Source organism: Gekko japonicus, unplaced genomic scaffold (genome assembly GCF_001447785.1).
Source record: "Gekko japonicus isolate JY-2015 unplaced genomic scaffold, Gekko_japonicus_V1.1 scaffold210, whole genome shotgun sequence".
Classification (NCBI taxonomy): Eukaryota; Metazoa; Chordata; class Lepidosauria; order Squamata; family Gekkonidae; genus Gekko; species Gekko japonicus.
In genome coordinates, this window is record NW_015168658.1 from 519,519 (window position 1) to 530,434 (window position 10,916).

At 50.5% G+C, this 10,916-nt stretch overlaps 1 protein-coding gene across 2 annotated transcripts in view; it reads right to left on the reverse strand.

The window, feature by feature from the left end:
• LOC107113843 (lipoma-preferred partner homolog) overlaps window positions 1-10,916 on the reverse strand; it is a 430,270-nt gene that overhangs the window by 300,644 nt on the left and 118,710 nt on the right. The gene's annotated exons all lie outside the window — the stretch shown is intronic.

A 10,916-nucleotide genomic window follows, 5' to 3' on the forward strand; every position in this document is an offset into this window, starting at 1 on the left:
GAGAGAGTGGGGGGGGGGGGGTCCTTGTATACCTGGATGGGGCTTAAGACTGTGTGTGACCTGGAAGAAAACCCAATAAATGCCCCACCAACTCATCCGGCAGCTGCAAGTGGAGGAGTGGGGAATCAAACCCGGTTCTCCCAGATTAGAGTCCGCGCTCTTAAGTCTTAACCACTACACCAAGCTTTCCCACAAAATACTAGAACTTGGAAGTACTGTGTGAGGGTGATGGGCAATAGATTAGAAGACAGAGCATCCCTTGCCCCAGCCTGAGAGTTCCTATCTATACCTTGTGGCTAATAGCCACGGATGGACCTCTGCTCCATATGTTTATCCAATTCCCTCTTGAAGCCGTCCATGCTTGTAGCTGCCACCCCCTCCTGTGGCAGTGAATTCGACGTGTTAATCACTCTTTGGGTGAAGAAGGATTTCCTTTTACCTGTTCTAACCCGACTGCTCGGTGATTTCATGGAGTGCCCACGAGTTCTTGTATTGTGAGAAAGGGAGAAAAGTCCCTCTTTCTCTACCTGCTCTTTCCCATGCATAATCGTATAAACCTCGATCATGTCAGCCCTCAGCCGTCGTTTCTCCAAGCTAAAGAGCCCCAAGCGCTTTAACCTTTCTTCATAGGGAAAATGTTCCAACTTCCAACCCTTTTATCATTCGAGTTGCCCTTTTCTGCACTTTTTCCAAAGCTATAATATCCTCTTTAAGGTGAGGTGACCAGAACTGCACACAGTATTCCAAATGAGGTCTCACCATTGATTTATATAGGGGCATTATGATATTGAATGATCTGTTTTCAATACCCTTCCTAATACCCTTTCAATACCCTTCCTTTGTGTAATGGCTACACAATTTGTGGAACTCCCTGCCACAGGATGTGGCAACGGCCTCTTCCTTGGTGGGCTATTTAAAAGGTTTAGCTAGATGGATGGAAGAGAACTTAGTGCCATCTGTGAGATCTTCCATCTTCAGAGGCCGTGTGCTCTGGTGCCTCCAGAGATAGATGTGCGTTTTCTTCTTGCCCCCTTCTGTACCTTTCCCAGCTATGTAATATCCTTTTTCTGAGATTCAGCAAGCACATTTTCAGTTTCAGAGGGTAGCCGTGTCGGTCTGCATAAAAAGAGCAACATTTGAATCCAGTAGCACCTTAGAGATCAACATGATCAAAATGTTTTTGAGCCTCAATATGACTTGTATCTGATGAAGGGAGTTTTGACTTCTGTACTTTTCCCAGCTACGTAATATCCTTTTTCTGAGATTCAGCAAGCAGTTTTTCAGTTTCAGAGGGTAGCCGTGTCGCTCTGCATAAGAAGAGCAACCTTCGAATGCAGTAGCACCTTCGAGACCAACAAGGTTTTTGTGGTATAAACGTTCGAGACTCAACATGACTTGTATCTGATGAGGGGAGTTTCGACTCTTGAAAGCTTTTACCCCGAAAACTGTTGTCGGTCCCTAAGATACTACTGGATTCACATCTAGAAATGTTCTGATCTGTGTTAATATGAGAGCCAGTTTGGTGTGGTGGTTAAGTGCGCGGACTCTAATCTGGGAGAACCGGGTTTGATTCCCCACTCCTCCACTTGCAGCTGCTGGATGACCTTGGGAAAGCCGTAGTTCTGGCAGAGCTGTTCTCTCACGAGCAGTTCCCAAGAGAGCTCTCTCAGCCCCGCCTACCTCACAGGGTGTCTGTTGTGGGGAGGGGAAGGAGTTTGTAAGCTGCTCTGAGACTCCGAGTGAAAGGCGGAGTATAAATCCAATCTCTTCTCTTCTTCTTCTTCAGTTTGGTGTGGTGGTTAAGTGGGCAGACTCTAATCTGGGAGAACCAGGTTTGATTCCCCACTCCTCCACTTGCAGCTGCTGGATGACCTTGGGCAAGCCATAGTTCTGTCAGAGCTGTCCTTGAAAAAGAGGAGTTTCTGTCAGAGCTCTCTCAGCCCCACCTCCCTGTCTGTTGTGGGGAGGGGAAGGGAAAGGAGTCTGTTCTGAGACTCCGACTGAAGGGCTGGGTATGAATCCAATCTCTTCTTCTCTTCTAATATGAGGGAGGGGGGAGGAAGTTACCCAACATCTGAGTGCAGAAAGCCAAGCGTATTTTATTTTTACGGGGCTAATAAAACCTGTCGAGCTGTTCTGACCCCTGACCCCTTCTTCTCTTGGTCCTCTTTTTCCCTTTTGCCCTGCCCTGGCTAAATGGATCTTTGAGACACCATTATCTAGCCCTGAGAAGAGAGAGAGAGAGAGAGAGAGGAAGCAGATGCTGTGATGAGTCAGCGGGCAATTTATGACTCTGGCCTATTTCTGTCCTGTTCGAAACACACAGCCGCTTGCTTCCCTTTAATATTGGGTCACCGACGTGTAACGCGCAGCTCCGAGCCGCCCAAATCAAGGATACTCTTTATTCCTTTGAAAAGTCATCTCTGCACAAGGCTGCTGGGTTAATTTGAGCTCCCTTTCAGAATAACTTGATCCCAGGGGGGCGCCCTCGCTTGTTAGACGGGCACTTTGAATCCGGGGTCCCTGTTTTCTTAGGCGAGAGGTCAGAGCTGGGTAAGTGCGGCCGCTTAGCCGGCACAATAGTCCTCGGGAAAGAGGAGACCCTGGGGGCAGATTCGCCGCGTGGGCAAAATTAGCACAGCTAACGTCGGAGTCCATGAGTTAAGGGGAAGGCCAGCTTGAGAGCAAGGAAGTACGCAGGCTCTGGGATGGATCGTATTGGCGAGGCGAAGGTGCGGAGTGAGGAATGAGCAGGGCTTGCAGGGGAAGAGACGGTTCAGTTTAAGAGGATCGGGGCTGGGCCATGCCGAAGTGCTCGAGGCCGTCTGCTCCAGGCACTCGGACACATGCAGCTGCCTTCTACTGAATCAGCAAGGTCAGTCTTCTCTACTCAGACGGGCAGCAGCTCTCCGGGGTCTCAGACGGAGGTCTTTCCCATCACCTCCTACCTGGTCCTTCTAACTGGAGATGCTGCCGGGGATTGAACCCGGGATCTTCTGCATGCCAGGCAGAGGCTCTGTTACTGAACCCCCCAGCCCCTCCTTACAGCTCTCCAGAGTCTCAAGCACAGAGGTCTCTCATCACCTCCTGCCTGGTCCTTTTTAACTGGAGATGCTTCCGGGGACTGAACCCGGGACCTTCTGCATGCCAAGCAGAGGCTCTGCCACTGAGCCACAGCCCCTCTTTACAGCTCTCCAAGGTCTCAGGCGGAAGTCTTTCACATCAACTCCTGCCTGGTCCTTTTCAACTGGAGATGCCAGAGATTGAACCTGGGGCCTTCTGCATGCCAAGCAGAGGCTCTGCCACTGAGCCACAGCCCCTCTTTACAGCTCTCCAGGGTCCCAGGCTGAGGTCTTTCCCATCACCTCCTGCTTGGTCCTTTTAGCTGGAGATGCCGGGGATTGAACCTGGGACCTTCTGCATGCCAGGCAGAGGCTCTGCTCCTAAGCCACGGCCCCTCTTTAAAGCTCTCCAGGGTTCCAGGCTGAGTTTCCCATCACCTCCTGCCTGGTCCTTTTTAACTAGAGATGCTGCCAGGGATTGAACCTGGGACCTTCTGCATGCCAGGCAGAGGCTCTGCCACTGAGCCACTGTGTTATACTGTATCAGACTACTGGTCCGTCACGAGTGTCTGCTCAGACTGACGGCGGCTCTCCAGGGTCTCTGGCAGAGAGAGGTCTTTCACATCACCTACTACTTCATCCTTAACTGGAGATGCCCAGAATTGAACCTGGGACCTTCTGCATGCTAAGCAGGTGCTCTACCACTGAGCCCCAGCCTCTTCTGGAAATCCAAACGGAGAACATCCCCAAGTTAGGACTATCTGGCCTCTCTCTAGTGAGGGAAAGCCCCCGCCTCCTCCCCAAGGACACTGGTTCACCTCTCCAGTTGCTCTCACTGTGAGGAAATCTACCCTGCTGTGACTTCAAGCCCTCTAGAGCAGGGGTGCCGAACTCATTTGTTACGAGGGCCGGATCTGACATAAATGAGACCTTGTTGGGCTGGGCTGTGTGTGTCGTAAAATGTAATGCCGGTAGCGGAGATAGAAACTTTATAAAGGACACAAACGCAAAGGGTGGGGTTTTTTTTAACAAAATAAAAACATGCTTAAAACACTAGCGGTCTTGCAATGATTTGTTTATTTCACAGTGTCTGATAACTGACACCTCTGGCTCTGAATGGTTGCATCGAAATGTCTGTGCTGTTGCAATCCTGAATATGCTGTTCAGGGGTGTCTCTGTAAACTGCAAACCTACGATGATGCGGCAGCAGCAGAACTGGAAGAAGGAGAAGACAGCCAGTTCCACTGCGGGCCTGATAGAAGCCCTCTGGGGGGGCCTCATCTGGCCCCCGGGCCGCATGTTTGACACCCCTGCCCTAGACTGAGGCCAGGCCTCCGGAACAGCTGAGAGCACATCTTTTCCCTCTTCCCTGCCACAGATGAAGAATGCAGTCATTCCCACCCCTCAGGGGTCATCTATTCTCCACTCTAAGCTTTCTCGTAGGGCTTCTTTTCCAGACTCCCAACCATCTTTGCTGTCCTCCTCTGAACCTGCTCCAGTTCATCCACATCTTTCTTAAAGCTTGGTGCTCTGAACTGGGTAGCCATCTCCCAATGAGACCTGACTAGCACAGAGTCAACTGGAAAGATCACTTTGGGTAAGTCGGTTCCTCTAATTTAGCCTGAATTTGCATGTGCCTTATGGGCAGCAGCATCACAATGCCAACACATTTTTGGCATGTGGTCCAATTAAACCCCGTTCCCAGGAACATCAGAAGAGCCCTGCTGGATCAGACCAGTGGTCCATCTAGCCCAGCCTCTTGTCTCACACAGGGGCCAACCAGTTCCTCTGGAGGGCCAACAACAGGGCAGAGAGGACGAGGCCTTCAAAAGAACCTCAGAAGAGCCTTGCTGGATCAGACCAGTGGTCCATCTAGTCCAGCCTCCTGTCTCACACAGGGGCCAACCAGCTCCTCTGGACAGCCAACCACAGGGCATAGAGGCCGAGGCCTTCATAAGAACATCAGAAGAGCTCTGCTGGATCAGACCAGTGGTCCATCTAGCCCAGAATCCCATCTCACACAGGGGTCAACCAGTTCCTCTCCATGGCCAACAACAGGATATAGAGGCCGAGGCCATCATAAGAACATCAGAAGGGCCCTGCTGGATCAGACCAGTGAGGGTCCATCTAGTCCAGCATCCTGTCTCACACAGTGGCCACCTCTCCTCTGGAGCGCCATCAACAGGGCATAGAGGCTGAGGCCTTCATAAGAACATCAGAAGAGCCCTGCTGGATCAGACCGGTGGTCCATCTAGCCCAGAATCCTGTCTCACACAGTGGCCAGCCAGTTCCTCTGTGGGTCCCACAACAGGGCATAGAGGCTGAGGCCTTCATAAGAATATCAGAAGAGCCATCTAGCCCAGAATCCCATCTCACACAGGGGCCAACCAGTTCCTCTCCATGGCCAACAACAGGATATAGAGGCCGAGGCCTTCAGAAGAACATCAGAAGGGCCCTGCTGGATCAGACCAGTGAGGGTCCATCTAGTCCAGCATCCTGCCTCACACAGTGGCCAACCAGTTCCTCTGGAGGGCCAACAACAGGGCATAGAGGCTGAGGCCTTCATAAGAACACAAGAAGAGCCCTGCTGGGTCAGACCGGTGGTCCATCTAGTCCAGCCTCCTGTCTCTCACAGTGGCCAACCAGTTCCTCTGGAGGTCCAACAACAGGATATAGAGGTCGAGGCCTTCATAAGAACATCAGAAGAGTCCTGCTGGATCAGACCAGTGAGGGTCCATCTAGCCCAGACTCCTGTCACACAGTGGCCAACCAGTTCCTCTGGAGGTCCAACAACAGGGCAGAGAGGCCAAGGCCTTCCCCTGATGTTGTTTTTTGGCCCTGATATTCAGGGATTGACTATCTCTGAACTTGGATATTCTCCTCGGTCACCATGGCTTGTAGGCAGTGACCTCTCCTCCATGAATCTCTCTAATCCCCTTTTAAAGCTGTCTATTCCCGTGGCCATCACTACATCCTCTGGCAGCAGATTCCACATTTTTAAACACTCTCTGAGTCAAGCAGTATTTCATTTTGCCTGTCCTGAATTCACTGTCCATCAGCTTCATTGGATGTCCTCAAGTTCCAGTATTTTGAGAGAGAGGGAGAAAACAGTTCTCTTTGCCAGCTCTCTCCACCCCATGCATAATTTTACAAATCTCTGCTTTGAATTAGGATCTCTCCTCTTCAGTGGCCACCAGCATTTTGGGGGATCTCTGTTCTTCAGTAGCTCTCCGGGGTCTCGGGCAGAGGTTTCCACATCACCTACTACCGCTCATGTGAAAGGGATCTGAGTGTTCTGGTTGATCACAAGCGAAACATGAGCCTGCAGTGTGATGTGACTGCAAAGAAAGCTAATGCAGTCTTAGGATGCATTAACAGAAGCATCGTGTCCAGATCACGGGAGGTGGTCGTTCCGCTCCGTTCTGCTATGGTCAGGCCTCACCTGGAGTCCTGTGTCCAGTTTTGGGCACCACGTTTTAGGAAAGACGTTGACAAGCTCGAGCGTGTCCGGAAGAGGGCAACCAGGATGGTGAGAGGGTTGGAATCCAAGTCTTACGAGGAAAGGCTGAAAGAGTTGGGTCTGTTTAGCCTGGGAAAGAGAAGGCTTAGAGGGGACACGATTGCAGTCTTCAAGCATTTGAAGGGCTGTCATGTAGAAGACTGAGTGGATCTATTCTCTCTTGCTCCGGATCGCAAGACTCGGTCTAATGGGTGGAAATGACAAGGGAGTCGTTACCGGCTAAATATCAGGAGACACTTCCTGACTGTCAGAGTGGTTGAGCAGTGGAACAGACTGCCTCGGGAGGTGGTGGATGCTCCTTCGCTGGATGTTTCCAAGCAGAGGCTGGACGATCATCGTTCGGATATGTTGTAGGTATGTAGGGCTATCTTTTGGCTGTGCTCCTGCAGAGTGCAGGGGGTTGGACTAGATGACCTGCAGGGTCCCTTCCAACTCTAACATTCGATGATTCTATGATTCTACTACCAGGGCCTTTTCACTGGAGATGCTGGGGATTGAACCTGGGACCTCCTGCATGCCGAGCACAGGCTCTGTCAATGAACCGCCACCTCTCCTTACGTTACTGTCTTTCCTGCCCACAGGAGAATTTCTGGGTGAGATTCTCCTTAAAAGCCAGCTTCAAAAGTACAGGCTAGAAGGCAAACAATGAGTCTTGGCTCAGACAATCCCCGCCCCCCAGGATTCAAGGAGTCAAGCAATCTCCCCCCCCCCCCCCCCCCCCCCCGCGACCCAAGCCAAGCACTTCTGAGCCTCCAACTACAAACATCTGGGGAAGAAATCTTGTTTTCAAGTAATCTGGGAAGCATTTGACTAATCCCGCGGGACCAAAATAAACTCTTTGAAGCCAAATCTCTCTTCCCTGCCGTAAGTATTCCTGAAAATGGAAGTGGTTTTTCCGCTGGAATTTGTTTTCCTTTCTGCCGCTGAAGACTGTCCCAGATTCCTTGGATGTTTCTGAGCGGAGCTTTTTTAAATTATTTACATCTATTATTATTTTTTTAAGTTTGCTGTCTCAGCTATCAACCGAAAGAGCTGAGAGGCTATTCAACCCAGGCTTTGCTCAGGGAAGACTGAATTCTTGGGCCAGTTCAATATAGTCTGTCACCCATCATCTCCAAGACCCAGGGACACCCACGCCCACCTATCAGGGCCAAGCCAAGTCCCGCGAGATCGCTATAGCGTTATAATGATTTACTGCAACAATCTACTAGTCCCGCTCACTTCCCGGCTTCCATTAAAGCCTCTATGTCTTTTCGTTCTGGCGCTATAAGGTTATTGACCAGTTTTCCCTCCAAGCTGAGTAAGTGTGAGCCTGCTTGCAGTTTTTTAGCCTCTGGCTCACAAATTTCTGTCTTAGATCAGGAAGGATGCCTCCAGAGCAGACTAATTTGTGCAGGAGGAGCAGGAGGAGGAGGAGGAGATTGGATCTATATCCCACTCTTCACTACCCAAAGGAGTCTCAGAGCGGCTTACAAACTCCTTTCCGTTCCCCTCCCCACAACAGACACCCTGCGAGGTAGGTGGGGCTGAGAGAGCTCTGAGAGAAACTGCTCTTGAAGAAGAAGAAGAGATTAGATTTATACCCCGCCCTTCACTACCCAAAGGTGTCTCAGAGCAGCTCACAAACTCCTTTCCCTTCCCCTCCCCACAACAGACACCCTGCGAGGTAGGTGGGGCTGAGAGAGCTCTGGACAGAAACGGCTCTTTTTCAAGGACAGCTCTTATCAGAACTACGGCTTGCCCAAGGTCGATCCAGCCAGGTGCAAGTGGAGGAGTGGGGAATCAAACCCGGTTCTCCCAGGTTAGAGTCCGCGCACTTAACCACGACAGCAAACTGGCCAAATCACTCGCTTACAACTTTAATATCAGGAGTTCACAAAGTAGAATTTTTGCTTACTCCACAGCTTAGAGGGAGCATTAGGCCACAACCCAACAGTTTTCACCCAAATATTAGCCCTATTACAGAGCAAGTCCCACTGAAGCTTAATGGGATGTGGAGTCAGTCTAGTTGATCTTAATGGGACACAGGGGTCATTTCGTAGAAAAAGAGGTGCAGGAGCTCATTAGGATAACTCGTTCGCGTAACTTAGTTGCATATGCCACACCTCCTGAAATCACCGGAAGTGTGTCAGAAGGCAACACCCACTGCTCAGGCTCCACTGGACTGTTTTGGATTGCTAGCTATTGGGGAGGGGGGGAACGTGCAGATCTGTCCTCGCAGAGGAGGGAGAGCTTGTACCTGAATAAAACTTGGTCTTAAAGGTGCCAATGGACTGTTTTGGGCCGGGGGCGGGGGGGGCTCTGCAACCTACCTGGCTGCTGCTTGCTCTGACTGAGAGCTGCTGGGAGCAGGGGGAGGGGCTTGTTGCATGTGCCCGCCCCCTGGGCTCTTTACTGCCGGAGCTCCGCTCCTGTGCGCTCCGGCAGGAAATGACCCCTGATGGGACTTACTTCTGAGCAAACATACACAAGAGTCGGCTTCAGGTATCTTTGCGGTCTTTTCCAGGTTCTCGTCTTTGTCCTTCCCAAATAAGATTACCACCTTCCAGGTGGGGGCCGAAGTTCGCTCAGTATTACAACCAGTGTTCCCTCTAAGCTGAGTGAGTGTGCGCTAGCTCACAGTTTTTTAGCCTCTGGCTCACACGTTTTTGTCTTAGCACAGGAAGGAGGGCTCCAGAGGCCAACTCTGTTAAAAAGAATAAAACCACAATAGGCCCCATAAATTGCACCCCTCCTCTCAATTCACGGCAGCTTCTTTGTCAGACCAGCAGTATAAACAACACAACAAATTATCACCGGTAAGAACAGCAGCAGCAGCAAGAAATCATTCTTACCATCAACACAGACACACAGAAAGCAAATCCTACAGAACAGACAACCAAAACCAATCCAGTGTCTGGGAGAATGAAAAGGCCTTGGTTCAGGGTCTAAAATGGGCAGCTGTGGAAGAGTGTCACAACCGAAGCGCCAACACGGAGAAGGCCCTGTTCTTGGAATTCAAGCACTTCCAGCTCTTTCTCTCTCAGCCTAAGACACCCCTCCCAGAGGGTTGTTCTGACAATGAAATTCATTGACTTCATTCATACCCCACTTTCCTCAAAAGTGGCTCACCCAAAGCGGCTTACACCATTCTCCTCTCTTCCATTTTACCCTCACAACAACCCTGTGAGGTAGGTTAGGCTGAGACACTGTGACTGGCCCAAGGTCACCCAGCGAGTTTCCACAGAACAAATGGGTGGAAGACAGAAACAAGAATACATGCGTGAGCTTCTCGGAGGAAGGGTGTGTGTGTGTGTCTGGAACTCCCTCCACCAGCAGAACCCTCAGAGCTGTTCTCTCAAGGGCAGTCCTCGAAAGAGCTCTCTCGGCCCCACCTACCTCACAGGGCGTCTGTTGTGGGGAGGGGAAGGGAAAGGAAAGGAGCAGAACTCTTACACACTAAGAAAGCCAACCTGGGGGATGTTAAACATGCCTCCGAGAGCCAGTTTGGTGTGGTGGTTAAGAGCACAGACTTTAATCTGGGAGAGCCGGGTTTGATTCCCCACTCCTCCTCCACATGCAGCCACTGGTGTGACCTTGGGACAGTCACAGTTCCCTCAGAGCTGTTCTCTCAAGGGCAGTCCTCGAAAGAGCTCTCTCGGCCCCACCTACCTACAGGGCGTCTGTTGTGGGGAGGGGAAGGGAAAGGAGATTATAAGCCCCTCTGAGACTCCTTGGGGTAGTGAAAGGCAAGGTATAAATCCAATATCCTCTTCTTCTTTAATTCAGGAAAGAAACAAAAGGCCTAGAGATCACAACCTTGAGAAACCCTTAAAGTGCACCCCGGGAAAGATCCGGTTGGCTGAGCACTGCTTCACTGAGGCTGCTAGCTCAGTATTCCCCCAGTTTCTCTTGCGGGGGGGTGGGGCCACTAGATTTCAACCAAAACTCCAATTTGCCACACACAGGGCAAACCCACAAGCCAAGCCACCTTCCTGTCTCCAAACCGGCCGGCCCTCTTTTCATCTTCATTTTCTGCACGGCTCAGGAAAATAACCCTTTTTCCAAGCTGGGCCGTTCTCCCCTTTTAAAACAATTAATTTGGGTCTTCTTCTTTTTTAAAACCAAAACGAAGAGTGATTAATGCACAAGGTTTTGAAGCATTTTTCAGGCCGGCTTCTCTTTTGGCACCTCTCCCGTCCCACGCAAAAACTAATAATTTATAATCCTAAATTTAATAAGATCGTAAACAACACTCTTGGGACACCTTTAAGTAAAAGCCTTGCAAATGACAAATTGCCAAAGAAAGATGCTGTTGGAATAGCAAATGAATATGAATATATATATATATATAT